We start from the raw sequence: 15,071 nt of genomic DNA, 5'->3' as shown, positions 1-15,071 counted from the left end.
GCCAAACATGCAATAACCAAGCAGAGAGTCAGCTCTCATCACTTTTAAGAAGCAGGCGCACCAGGAGCACAAGCATTAGCAGCATGACGGCAGATTTACCAGGAGGAGACAAATGATTTTCAAGCAAGGAGACAGATCTCCAGAGTCAAGAAGTGAAAACACAAAAGTGCGCAGTATATGGAGACAGCAGGATGTCTCAAAAGCAGGTTTCATGTGTAAATAGTTTATTATATATTAACACCTGTAAGAACTAATACAATGCATGAATGTCATACAGATATGTAACTGGTTAAGTTTTACACTGAAACACCTGAAAAATTATATTGTATTTCATTTTCATTATTATGATTATCACTATTATGTAGCTCCGCTGGCTGGAGATCCTGAAGAAGGAGCCAGTGGGCAGGAACGGGGGAGAGGTGGTTGAACCCACCTGACATGGACTGAGGTGCAGCTTTGTGCCCACCCATTTTCCATCTCCTTCTCATTCTCCTTTTTTCTCCTCATCGCCTCCTCCCATCTTCGCTCCTTAATTTTTCACATGGGTTATCAAACTTCCAACAGGTATATTGAATCTTTTTCTCCCCAGGTCTGGACGGTCTCCTGGTCAGATATACGTAATGTCTTGTTCATTTTCTGTTATAGGTCATAACTGTTCAATACTTGTTTCTCTGGATCCCAATAAACTTGTGGGGACAAAAACTTAACATAAATGAAGGTGGTTTGTGATTGTGGAGGGGTGTGTGTGTGTGTGTGTGTGTGCACGCTCCGGTCAAACACGCCAGTTGCCATCTTGTGAAGAACGACCTGCTGCACCACAGACTTTGTGCTTCGACCAGATTTTAGCTGGTCTAAGGCGCAAGTGATTTCAACTCCAATGCACTGTGCACAAGACACCAGATGTGCCTGGCCACTTATCTTCCTTTTTAGACCTCACACCTATGGTCTGCACAGACTATGTGCAAGGTCATTTGCTATTTTGCAGGCAGTTTGATTCATGTCAAGTGCAATGTTAACACTTGTACAACCAACTGGTAAAATTTACCTGAGGCTGTTTTTTGATTGTATGTATCTTTGCTTCAATTTAATATTCAACTCCCCCAGTCTTTGACTTTTTTCTACAAGTGTGCTATGTAGCACAACTGATTGTTAAAACTTGTCAAGGTAAAGCTAGATTTTTAAAAATGGGCATTTGTACCAGGTGGTAAAATTGAGTACTTTGTGCAGTATCAAAAAGTATTCTGTATTGGTAATGGTTATAACATCAGTAATTAAAATGCTGTTTGTATTGGGGGCAGGTGGTGCACCCACTGAGCCATCCACCCAGTTAAAAATGAAAAAATCACCCACTGCTTGTATCTTGAAAACCAGTGTCCTCTAATAGCTGATGATGTGTTTTCTGATGTACAGCAGCCATGTGCATTTTGAGTAGCGTGCACTAGTGTGGTTGAGTTACTGGCCACCCGAAAACCCCTTGGGTAAATAAATCTTGTGACACTGACATAAGCTGTTCATTTCCGGTTTTATATCAACAGTCAACGCTCCTGTTAACCATGACAAGATCATTTCCTTACCTTACCAATGAGCGTTTTTCCTTACATGTAACCAAACCTTAGCCATAGCAGTGGCAGATCAGGAAATGAAATACTAGTATTCTGCAACCCATATTTTTAAAAAAGCTGGGAACTAAAAAAATGTGATAATTTGCTAATCCATTATGACATATACTCAATTGAAAACAGCACAGTATTTTTAAGGTTACATGTCATTAACTTCATGACTTTTAAAATTTTTTTCTCAAGATGGCGAAGATGTGACCTGCCTTTCTCTGACTTTCATTGGCTAGTACTCATTGGCTTCATTGGTTTAGGTTATTAGATTGGGTAGGTTCAGGGTAGGTTTGTTCATTTCGTTTATTCATGTGATTGGGTAGGGTTAGGGTAAGAATATCAGGGGAAGTCAATCAGAAATAGAGCAGGGCAGGTCATTCCTTTGCCATCCTTGAAAAAAAACATGTCTGGTAAGCCAGTTGCTGCTGGTACTCGTCACATATTTCATTTTGGGAGTCACTGGCAATCAAATTATTCTCTTATGTAGGTATGTTTGTTTGGAACATTTCTCAAGTAAACAGGTTAATTGATGACACGTGGTAGTGTCATGATCAGGGAATATTGAAAGACTGTTGTTTTCACATTTATTATTTTGCACTCAGGAAGAGTTTCTAAAACCAGTATCAATCAAAACCTTTTATTTGCAAATGTTTGCATTCTGCCTCAGCTTTTTTGGAATCAGGGTTTTATATGTAACAGCTGACTGTGTTGTAAAGATCGGGCGACTTGTTGAATCCTAGACACAGGTGCTGCAGAGTGACACTGTGTGCCTGATCCTGAGCAGTCATTCAGTGAGATGAGGAATCATGACAGAAAGAAAAGCCCAAATGTGATTTGTTTGGAAAACCTGACATAAACATATTAATGAAACAAAAAGAAGAACTGAACTGTCCAGGGCCATTTTCCACCAGTTTTCTAAATAAACCCATGTGCAAGCAAAGCCAGCCCCAAAATCCTCAATGCACACAAGAAATGGGCCATGTCTGACTGAGAACAGATCAACCGTGGCTATCACAATCTGCACAAGACTTACAGAACGCATCCTAAATCAAGCGCTAAGTGATTATGTTGTTTGACTTAAAGCTTTATGACCTCTTTCATTTTCTTTTTCATTAAAGATATACAGAAATGGCTGTGCAGGTGTCAGAGAAGGTTTCACAGAATTCACAGGACCAGAATTACTTATTCAAAACATAAAATCTTGTGTATGTACAATGTACTATGGTAACATCCTTTTCCATTCTAAAAAATGAAACTACTACTTTGTTCAGACAGCAGGGAAGTGAGATTTGTTTCTAAAATTAGATCTTAAGACTGATGGTCTGTCATTTGCTAGTGATCAGATCAGATTTGTGTATCCAGACGTCACCAGCTTATTTGAATGGGCTGTTGTTGTAATGACGTAGGTCTCAGTATCTACGTAAACTGGCGACACCCTCCAAACAATTGTGCTGCCAAGTCAGTGGACAGAAGCCTTCCCCCAAAGTGCCTGCAGACAATTTATTTCAGTTTCTGTCCAAGGACTGTTGCTAAGTGTGTCCTTCATACTGTTCTGCTAGCAGCAGCATGGATTCTGCTCAGCCGCTCTGATCCACTCCCGTCACTCTGGATTTGACATCATTGTTGTGAGTTGTGCTGCGAGTGACGCAAAAGACACGTCTGTGGAAATCCTATTGAAATTGCATTTCAAGCACCTCCAAATGTGGCTGGCATCTAATTCGCAAAAATCACATTTCATGTGTCTTTTTTTTTTTTTTTTTTGCTGTCCAGATTTTCTAAAATCAATCTGGATATGGCAAAAACAAAAAAAGAAATATGGGCTGGCATTTTAAACAAGGCTTTAGTTTCTCATCACATCAGACCACTGGTTCCCGATCGCTGTGCTGTGGCATACAGGTGTGCCTTGACCTAAGTCCATGCATGCCTTAGACTTAGATTTTGTGACAACCACACATTACTTCTGCAGTATTCAACCATTCATAAAGTTATGATTGATTACCCTAAAGTAAACAAACAAACAAAAAACATGTGTCAAAGTAAACCCCAGTTTGTGTTTGTGAATTATTAAGAGCGTGGCACACCAAAGGCCCTGACTGATTGAGGGGTTGGGTTGCCAGAGAAACTGACCTGGGAGTGGTAAAAAATGAGGTTACATTAACACTGTAAGCTAGTACTTAATTCTTATTCATTACTCAGATCAGTTTTTCTTTATTGGGGTATTTACAGTATTTTTTAAGTATGGCCAATATCCAGTGGTGGACAGTAACTAAGTACATTCACTTGAGTACTGTACTTAAGTACATTTTTTGAGCATCTGTACTTTACTTGAGTATTTGTTTTTTTGGAAACTTCTGACTTTCACTCCACTACATTTCAAAGACAAATATTGTACTTTTGACTCCACTACATTTCTAGGAAGGTTGTTGTTACTTTTTGACTGAGCACATCGTTGAAGTCAGCTGTTGCTGTTTTTTCTTTTCTAAAATGCAATTGGTCACATGCTGTGTTCCTCACAGAAATAAACCAATCACAGTAGCTCCTCTCAAATGGGACTGATATAAAAGCAGAAATACGTCCAGGCGCACTAACAAGCACAAGCAAACTCTCCCTCTTTCATTCAAACAAAAAGCGGTAATGGTGATGGCAGGAGAAAGACAAAATTAAATCTCAAGATGTTATTATAATTATTCGTTATTCCAGGTAGTTTTTAAAGTTGGATTGTTTTTATCGGGGTGAAAAATACAGCATAATTCATGTATATACTGCCTCTGAAGACAGAAAGAAATCTCAGTTATTTAACAGACTTGGAGAACTCCTTACAGTTGGCTTCAATCTGCTTTTATGATGTGATTTTAATACAGTTACATCAGAAAATGACAATAGCTGTCCTTTTTGTTTTTGATTGTATTTCTATGCTGAAGTTTTTATAGGTGTTTCTACAGACTTTGTGTAGCAGAGTGGTTCTACAAGCAAGTCAGTGCATCATTAGATGGTTTCAGAGAGTTACAAGCTTCTGTAAATGCATCATGAAAACAATACAGCATGTATTGATATTAGAAAATGTACTTTGTAATTTGTACTTTTGGATACTTAAGCATTTTTAAAACCAAGTACTCTGGTACTTTAACTCAAGTAAAATTTTGACTGAGCAACTTTCACTTGTAGTTGAGTAATATTTGACCAGGAGTATCTATACTTTGACTCAAGTATTGGGGTTGAGTACTTTGTCCACCACTGCTTGTATCTAAAATCCCTACGTATTTAAGACTTTTAAAAATTTAAATTTTAGGCCTTTAAATCTAAGATGTGCAAAAAAAAAAAAAAAAAAAGCCCTGTTATTGAAGGCACAGATGATGACATCAGTCATGTCTGTTGGAGAACTAGCTCAGTCCATATCATCTTCTCAGCCTCTATTTATAAACTTCTGGAGCAAAAAAATCTGAATTGGTCCACTGTTACTGGCAGTGTGAACATAGCCATAGTGTCTCTGTCAGGCTCTCTTTTTTTGGTGACATCAACATTTCCTCATCGACCCCACATTTCTGTACTTTGACTTAGGTTTACACATTTAACAACATTCAAACATATTTGACTCGTTCATTCATGCCTTACACCACTGATCCCTTCCACACCTCCACACTCGCTTAGTTTCAACTAATTTAGCTTTTGAAACTTGTATGTAGGTGGATACTTGTTACAGGCAAATGTATTTCAGAAAATAAAAAAAGAAATCAAAGCTCCTATTGCTTCTGAACACCTTTGTCGCCCCCTAAATTGATCTTTTTTGGGAAGCAGTCTATCCAAGATTTGACCACACTATGACTCTTACTTAGGATAATTGGTTTAATAAAACATTTAGATTTCACACAGCCTTAAAGGGCAGTTTTACATCTGATTTAATTTATTGTTTAGGAGTTGCAGGGTAATATAGCCTTTGGCCATTCCTCAGCATGCAAGCATCAATTCATTAATGCCTGGAGGTTTTCCTTAAACACAAGAAACAAAATAAATAAAATTTGAACCCAGAAAATTGACTTTTTCTTTAATGCAAATGTCTAATAAGATCACTGGCACACAAACAACACAAAACTAACCGAAGGAGGGGGTAGAATAGATTTATGCGATGTGATATATTTGTGAGGACTGGCATGGTTATAGGCTGCTTTGCTGTTATTTTACCTGGCTTTAGACTTGATGAAAAACAGCTTGATAGGTTTTTAAGGGTGTGAGGGGTTCTCATTTAGAGTGCTCAGGTTGACCACACACACAAAAACACACTTTAATTTGGCTTCTATCGAACACACTTATTGTAAGTAAGAGGCCTGCACTGTTGTGGGTGCACTTTCCATCAAAATTACTTACCATGTGGCACACACAGGCAGACACCTTGCTGATGGCTGTCATTATCTATTTTGGCAGAGTATTGCAATACATTGTCCACAACCAGGCCCCTGCCCTCTGGCATTAAAATTCCCACAGACAGCAGTTTGGGTCCCCAGCCGAGCCCATCATATTAGGGCTTAACACGGGTTCATAAACTGTCAAGAGACGAAGAAATTCTCAACTGAACTGCTGAGACAGGAGATTCACAATGTGACCAGACCTCTGCCAAGTAAAATGAAATTCAAACATATCTTGCACAAAGTGGATAAAAAGCTTACTATCAAGCAATTAATTTCCCCGTTTTCTCCCGATTTGGAATGGCCGATGCCCTTTGCACTGCAGTCCTTGTCGCTTCTGTCTCCCACTGTTGTGAAACTGTGGAGGGTTTGGACAGCCTCTGATAAACACAGAGCTGACAGCTACTTCTTTTCACCTGACAAGAGTGGAGCTTCCCCGGGAGGATGTGACGCACGCAAGGGCTCACGCTATCCCCCCAGATCCTGTCACTTTCCCCACAGGCGCTCTGGTCAAGCAGCTGGACTCTTAAGTGCAGCGACAAGAACACGATCAGTCACCAGTTTCCCACCCGTCAACACTGCCAGTTATGTTTAATGGGTTGGCCACTTGATAGACAAAGGCATTTTCTTTTAAATAGGTTGTGTAATCTTTTTGTTGAGAAACTGTCAGAGGGGCCGTAGTTAATAGTTTTGTGACAAAGTTTTTAAATTACTTTGTATCATCCTCTTGAAAATGCTGGTATAATTGCTTTTGCTTGCAGTTCGTAACCAAAGTCATAAGCCTTTCAGCTTTTATTCATGGTGTTCTTTGTCATGGTTTGAGGTTTTTGTATGTCATTTCCTGCATTATTTTGTAGTTTTTGTCTTCCCACTTTCTGTTGACTCGATTTGCTTTTTCTATTTCCCGCCCCTTTGCTTGCCAGCATCCACGCCGTTGTCCAGAGATGCTCCACCTTTCGGCCCTGCCTCCTGGCCGCCCTCCAGACCACCACTGCTCATCTGTCTCAACCTCAGGCCATCTGCCTGGCTGTTTGCTCCAGGCTTCCTGTTCGACCTCTGTCCTGCCCCCAGGCCGTCCTCCGGAACGGTCCCACCTGTTTGCCCTGCCTTTCTCCAGAGTAGTTCCACTTGTCTGCCTTGCTGCAAGATTTTTGTGTGACTTTTGTTAAGTTTTGTCTTAGTTTTAGTTTTAGATGACAGTACAAGCAGGGGCCCCAAGCCAATCTGAGTCTGAGAATTTGACTTTGTGAATGGGTACCTTGTGCTGCAGTAGGTGACACCGAGGGGCGGTGACAAGAGGTGTCAAGAATTTGACAAGCTGGAATGAAAATGGGTTGGACACGACTATGCAGCCATAATTTATGTTATTGATTACACTTGTTTTTGGCAAGTTAAAATGATGGAGCCCTGTGATTATCAATGTTACAAGTGACCAAAGACAAGCAGTGGCAACACATTTGTTGACAAATGTTTTGGAAGTCACAACATTAATATTATTTGCCACTCTTTAAACAGCACCTCCATGAAGTTGTACAGCAGTGTTTTGAGCTAAATGATAAGTTCAGCATACTAACATTAAACACAAAGTACAGCCATTCGTTTTTCACAATTAATTTCGATGGAGACAAATGTCTGTACCAAGTTTCATTACAATCCAAGATGTATAAGTCGGCATCAAAAGGGTGGACTGACCCATTTGAAGATCCGTATCGCTTAATGTTTCCATAAGCCCAACTAAATTTTCTGTACACTATGGAGAGTGTATGTCTGTTGGTGTATCCATCAGACCAGTGGACCTGCTGTGTGTCTGTTTATTTGTTGTCCTATTTTTCAGTCTGTCTTTGTATCTTCCACCTTGTCTAGCTGTCTGTCTACCTGTCTGCCTGTCTGCGAGTCAGTCTATAACTCTGTCTGAGAATTACAATTGACATCTTCCTGTCAAACAAGTCTGAACCTTGCAATGACAGTTCAGTGGACCGAGGTTTGTACGGCAAGATGGATTTGTGTGTATGTGTGTCTGTGTGTGTTTGTGATTGTGTTATAGCCTCGAGCAGGGGGAGGTTTGAAAGGGTCACTCTTGGTGATAACTGTAATCACAAAGAGTCTTTGATGGGTGAAATCTCATTAGTGCTAATACCTGATAACATGAATGTGGTTTACACACATCCTTCACGGTGTCTCTTCAATTACAAACACACAAACACACACGCACATTCACACATTATGTGCATGTCACTTTTAATGAGCTCATAATGACAGTTTGCTAATAATTGATTTACATTTTGGAATAAAGGGACCTGCTGCACTAATGCAGCCTCATTAAACCTCTGTGAGTTCCTGGCCTCTTTGTGATCAAGATGTTAGGCTGATGTAGGCGTATAATGATGAATGAGTATGTATCCCTGGGTTATATCTTATCAGTCTGTCCGTATTTGTCGGCTCCAAATTGAACAGAAACAGAACAAATAGATTCGGGAACATAAAAAATAGATTGTCAGGAGTGTCTCTTTATTCCTTATTCACAACGATGAGTGGCTAAGAATACCATACAAACCAAATTCATATGTTGACAACATCCAGAGATGTAGCTGACTTCTCTGAGCCAGAGCTCACCTGAGATGGACTGATCTGAAGCAGAAGCATATTGTGCCAGCATCTGTGATGGTATGGGAATATGTTAGAGCCCACAGCATGGGGAATTGTCACATCTGTGAAGGCCCTATTAATGCCGAAACACATAGGTTTTGGAGCAACATATGCTGTCATCCAGACAATGTCTTTTTCAAGGACATTGCCAAGACACATTTGGCTCGTGTTGTAACAGTGTGGCTTCACAGTAAAGGAGTGGGACTGCTAGACTGTCTGCCTGCAGTCCAGACCTGTCTCCCACTGAAAATTTATGATGCATTAGGAATCATAAAGTATGACAAGAGAGACCTCAGACAGTTGAGCATCTGATGTCTATATCAAGCAAGAATGGTAAAGAATTTAACTCAAAACAGTTAGCGTCCTCAGTTCCCAGACACTTTCTGTTGTTCAAAGAAAATGTGATGTAGCAGTGTAAACATGCCCCCATCCCAACTTCTTTGCAACATGTTGCAGGCATTAAATTCAGAATGAGTCTACATTTACAGAAAATAATGATAGTTAATTAGTTTGAACCTTAAACATCTTGTCGTACTGTATTTAATTGAATGTAAGTTGAAAAGTATTTCCAAATCCCTGCATTATGTTTTTGTCTAAGTTTTACACAGCATCATAGCTTTTTGGAGCTGTGGCTTTATGAGATTCACCAGGCTTTTGGATTTAGTATAAAGATCAAGGAAGTCCACTTTCAACTCACAAGACTGAGATTCATGTTCCATTGGAGACTAAACCAAAAACCTAACCTAAACCTTATGAAGTTGTTTAGGTTCCTAAACCTACCACAACACAACTGTTCCACAGTGTTAATCAAGTGTTAAAATGGTTTTCTTTGTAATTTGTCCATGCGAGCTCAGGCACACATGCAGAAACACACCACTGAACTTTGCACCGAACAATATAACAGGAATTTTGCTTCTTCGACAGAGACAGCACAGAACTCAAGAAGTCAAATATGCTACAACACTGAGACAGTCAGTGCACAACTATCAAAAGTTCCTCCACCTTATATTTGATAGTGGAGCCTGAACTATATGCAGAATTGTCTTTTATTAGATAACTAGATGAATTGACTTCCACTGGGATTCATGAATACATCTGACTCTGCAGTTCTAAAAACACAAGCAACTTTCCCCCGCTCATCAGCACAGCTGTCTCACAAACCTGGCTTTCCATGGAAAATATAAGCTTGTTGGACAGGTATTATATACGAAGAATTGTGGAGAACATTGACAAGTACAAAACAAAGTGTCTCTGTTTCCTCCACAGAACTTGGCATATTCAGTTTTTTTTTTCATACGGTACTGTCAACTGCATTTCCAGAAAGCAGATTTATATCCTTGTCGTATCTCTTTTATTCCAGTTTGGTTGCTTTCTGTGAAAAATCCTGTGCCATTTCTGTTTGTTTGTCTTTATCCCTTTGCCATCGAGTACACACAGAAGTCCTTCTTAAGTGTATGATGTGTGCACACTGTAACAAAAGGTTAAATCAAATGGATTTCACAGGCTCAAAATGTTGGTTGTTGTCACAGGATAAATCCTGCCAAAAGTAAACACTCACTTTTGTTTTCAATTATTTATTATATCGTAATAACCCTAGGGTCTTGGTACACTGGGTTTTATTTGCTGCTCTGTACACATGCAGGAACTTCAGTGATGGGTATTTGCATGCTTTTAATCTAGCCTTTTTATTATTTCATACCACAGTTTAAAATTTGTGAAACTACAGACAACTTCACATTTTTAAATATTTTGATAAATATGAGAAAAGTGCCACTAGAGTGCATCCATCACTATCTACTATCGTCTATTGTAAAACAGAAAAATGTTGTGTATGTGTTTGCTAACTGCCAATACAGTCTGTGTGCTTTTTTCTTTCTGTTGTCTTTTTCTGTTTTTCTTCTTCTTCCTGTTTTGTTTATTGTTTGTTTTCCCTGGCAGGCATAAACTTAATATTTTAATCATCCAACGTGCTACAGTGTGCTGTACAATATGTTGATATGTACAATGTACAATCATGACAGTAGTTCCCACAAATACTGTGCAACAAAATGATATTCTGTCTTCTCTGATTCCTGAAATTAACATAACACGAGCAACTTGTGTTATGTTAATTTTCACAGATGCATCATATAAATAATGTAAGCTTATGAATAAGCTTTTTAAATCAAGACCTTCAGTATTTCAGTGAAGCTGAATATTAAACAATTTGGCTCAGGATCAGTGCTAAAAACAAGCTTGATCAGAGCATCCCTATATGTATTGTATGTATCGGCTCTGCTGGTAGGATCTTCTCTGTTGCAGCTCCATCCCAGTTTTGGCTGATTAGACTGGAGCGTTTTAACATAGAAATCCCAGGATTCTGATTAGAGTACATATCTTAAAGGGAACCTGAGGCTATGACAACAGATTGAAGGAGCAGTAATCTGTAGGAACCCAGGAACATGAATCGAAGCAACAAAGAAGAGCAGCTGCAGCTGTAGGAACATGGATCACACTCAGTGCATACCGAGATGTTAATAGAAATTATATAATACTGGAAGAGAAGTTTCCTGAATTCACCTTTAAAAGTACAAAAAAGGCAAAGTGGGCTCAGTTTCGCTTGAGAAAAAAAAATATTCCAGTGTTATAGTTTAATTTAACAATGTTACTGCTTACTAAATTGATTTGGTAAGGCACAGCAGCTATCAGCCAGCCAACGCTCACACTGGTTGTTCTTGGCTTTTGGTCAAATTCCCAGTGGATCAATTGACAACTCCCCCCTGCCTGCCTCCAAACTGTTTCATGGCAGAGGATTAAAGGAGGAGAAAAACAAGTCTGAACTCTAGACAGTCCCACGACTGCTTCAAACATGGCAAACATTTTCTTTTTTTTTTTTTTTACCCGTCTCCTGCTTCTAATTCAGCTTTCTCTCCGAGATTTAAGTCCGTGAAACAGCAGGTGACACCACAGCGCAGCAGGACTTTGTATTTTTAATATCTCGTCTATTGAGATGAGGAATTTTGAGGAAAGTTCAGCTCTGGTGCATCCAAGATTGTCCTGGAATCCTGAGTGTTCCCGTCTACTGTAAGACAAACTGAAAAAAAAATGTGTGGGGGGGTGTTTAAAGACGTTAAGAAGTTATTGTGGGACAAATATCTGCATCATATCAGTGTCAGCATGGAGCTCGACAGCCCACACAGCAACACACACATCAAGTCAGTGAAATACGGCTCTGCCTAAAGAGAAAAAAATAAGTATATGGAGAAGATAGGCATCTAAGAACTGACTTGATTCCTTTAGTTTCTCAGTGCAGACTCCAGTTTATATGCATGCCAACTGTACGTCTATACTACTAGACTGAATCTTATAGTGAGATAATGTGTTAAAGAATGTTGAAGTTTTTATGTGTTTTCATGTTTTCCTTAAACTAAACTAGACAAAATACCCCCAATGTTTGGATTCCATACTGGTTTAGTCTCAGTATAAAAATAGGGGCTTAAGACTCATTTATACTAAGTGTTAGATGCCCATACAGATACACACAAAACCCCTCTGTCGCCATTCTGTGTTCATTTGTCTGTATATTTGCTGAAAGTTATGGATAAAGATGAATCAGAGCAGTACCTCCAGCAGTCATGGGGGACATAATAGCAGTGTAGCCAGAGCCCGAGACACAAAGTATTGGAAATGACATTTCATGGCAATTAGTCACTGAAAATAATTTTTCATCCACATTTTACAATGTATTAAAAACACAATATATTATGTAAGTATTATAACTGCCATCTACAACGCTGCCTCCGGTTTTGCCTCTTTCTCAAGAGATACACTGCTGTAACCTCCTCCAGCATTGCCATGTTTGTTTTCAGAAAGTTTTGGATCTTCTTCTTCTCCAGTGGAGGTATAGAGAGAAGTCCCTCCCCTTAGGGTGAACCACTATGGGACCTACCTCAGGAAAAATATGAACAGTAACCAATGGAGACAAATGATTTTTTGATCCTGCTGGATTGCACCATGAATTACACAAATTATGTTTGTAAATTTAAAAGGCAATTTTACAAGTCAAGAAAGTTATCAAACTGTTGAAGTAAAAGAATGTGAAGATACCTAATTAGAAAGACTACAGTCCCCGAAGTTGTGTCAGTGACTTCATGACTTTCTACCCCCAAAAGCTAACGTTAGCCACTGAAGCTATGATGCCTGTGTGTTTTCGTTTTGGGATTCGCATGAAACGGGTCTTACTCATTATTTCTGATAAAAACACTTTCTGGATAAAACACTTCAGGTAATAAAATGTAATGAGGGACAGCGATGCTTGTATTAATGACATAAATTGTGCCAAACAAGAGCTGGAGGTCACTGAGCGGTTTCACACAAACTAAACTACATCAAACCGACTACAATTTATGACTTTCTTGTCTCATAAAGTGATCTTTTAAATTGACAAACATATGTGTAATTCGTGGCACAGTTCAAACAGGAAAAAAATAATTTGGCTTTCCCAGTGGTTCCCCAGAAAGAGAGAGAGTTTGCCTCTCTACTGATTAACATCCATGTCAACATGAAAGATGCATGGAAGTATGAGGGCTGTGACGGTTGTAGAGTTTGAAAAGCAGATATCTATTTTACATACATAAAGAAGGCAAATTAGACTTAGACAGCTGACGTGACAGTTGGATAGTAATTCCATTAATCACTGAATTTTCTAAAGGTCTTTTGCACTCTGCACACAATAGTTATCATCTCCTTGACGATGCTATAAAAAAAGCCATTCCATTCAAATGAAATTCCTCATATTTGTAAATCATATCAGATACTTTAGAGAGAAAGACTGGAAGACTGATTTAGAATGATTAAAAATGAAATATGATAAATGGGAAATCAAATACACCAATGAAGTGCCAAGTGAGATAACCATTGCTAGAAATACTAAGCAAACTCGCCGCCTGAGGAGGCAGCACACCCAGCACACACAGTTTTAAAATCCAAATGTCAGTAATTCTAACAGCACTCTGAAATGAAAAACTATGCAACATCTAATCAAAAAATTTATTTCTTTACACTCAGGTTGAGTGTTCCCATGATTTAGAAACTGAAATTCAGTCTGTCACTGTTGACTGGCTGTTTGATGGTAAAAAGTTTTATTTCATTATAAGTGAATGACTCAAACACACACCAGCTCTACAACACCTTCATGACATTTAAGGTCTGATTAAAATGGTCTGTCTGAAGTGATTTAATTGACCTTTCTTTAGCTGTAGCATCCAAATAAAAAGTTTCGTCCTTTAAAACAGCCTGACTACCTTATTCCCTGTCTGATTGCTTTTCAAACCGATGTGTCTTGTATATCTGCATTTATGTGTTTCTACCTGCATGTCTGTAAGCTCTTCAGCTATCTTGTCTGCTCACCAGCCTGCTCTTCCTCTGGTGGCTGGTCACCTTTTTTACAGCTGCTTTAGCCGACTGGTTGCTCATGTATAGTGATGTTTAAAGTGTCCCAGCTGAGCGCTGGGGGAAGCTGATATACGAAAGCAGTTAACACGGCTTTCTGCCTTCTGGGGCTGTTAATCAAAGATACTGACTCTTTTTTTTATGTCCTCACTTTGCAGAGTGAGGCTTCCGCACTCAGCCCTATTATGAGACTTTCATCATGGAACTGTCAACGTTTGAGGTAGTGAGAGTAAGAGAAGGAAGTTTTTCCTTTTGTATAACTCATGATAGACCTTTTTCACGACAGTCATGATGATATAATAGGATGATAGGATACATGGGTGTTACCAATCATACTAATTAAGGTCCTGTTCCATTTAGTGTAGCAGAGTCTTTCCAGGGTGCTGCACAATAGAAGCACCCTGGCTCTGACCTGAATGGGACAGAGCCTAGAATCTTGAGTCTTTCCTTCCTTAGTTGCCAGTTTGTTACTGTTTTTTGTTCCAAGCATCCTAGCCTTATATACCATATAGGCAGTATTGTCATAATATGAAAGCAAACAGATAAGACAGAGGACCCAAATAAACTAACACTCAAAATACACATCAAAAAACTAAGGCTCATGCAGAGTACTCAAGCAACAGGTAAACATGCCCTAAGGCAAACAAATCCAAATTAAGAGTGCAAAAACTGAAACTCCAATGAACACAAACTGGCAACTAAGGGGAGAAAGACTAAATACAAAAAGAAGCTGCAGAAAGGTGAAGTCATGCCCCTGTAATCTAGACAAAGTATTTTTTTTTTTTATCCTTTTCAAATTGTGCCACAAATTGCACATATGATGATTATCATTTTTGATCAGTTTGATCTTTTTAAAAGATAATCTTACAAATTAAGAAAATTGCAGGATGCAGTCACACAACAACAGGTCTCACTCATTCTTTGTCTTCCCAACTGGTAAAAGGACCAGGAGTCACTGGATAAAACACATATATTGTGCAACACG

This window comes from Lutjanus erythropterus, chromosome 20, assembly GCF_056507025.1.
Source record: "Lutjanus erythropterus isolate fLutEry1 chromosome 20, fLutEry1.hap2, whole genome shotgun sequence".
In the NCBI taxonomy this organism is placed as follows: Eukaryota; Metazoa; Chordata; class Actinopteri; order Lutjaniformes; family Lutjanidae; genus Lutjanus; species Lutjanus erythropterus.
The sequence above is the reverse complement of the archived record's forward strand: the minus strand, read 5'-3'. Positions refer to the sequence as shown.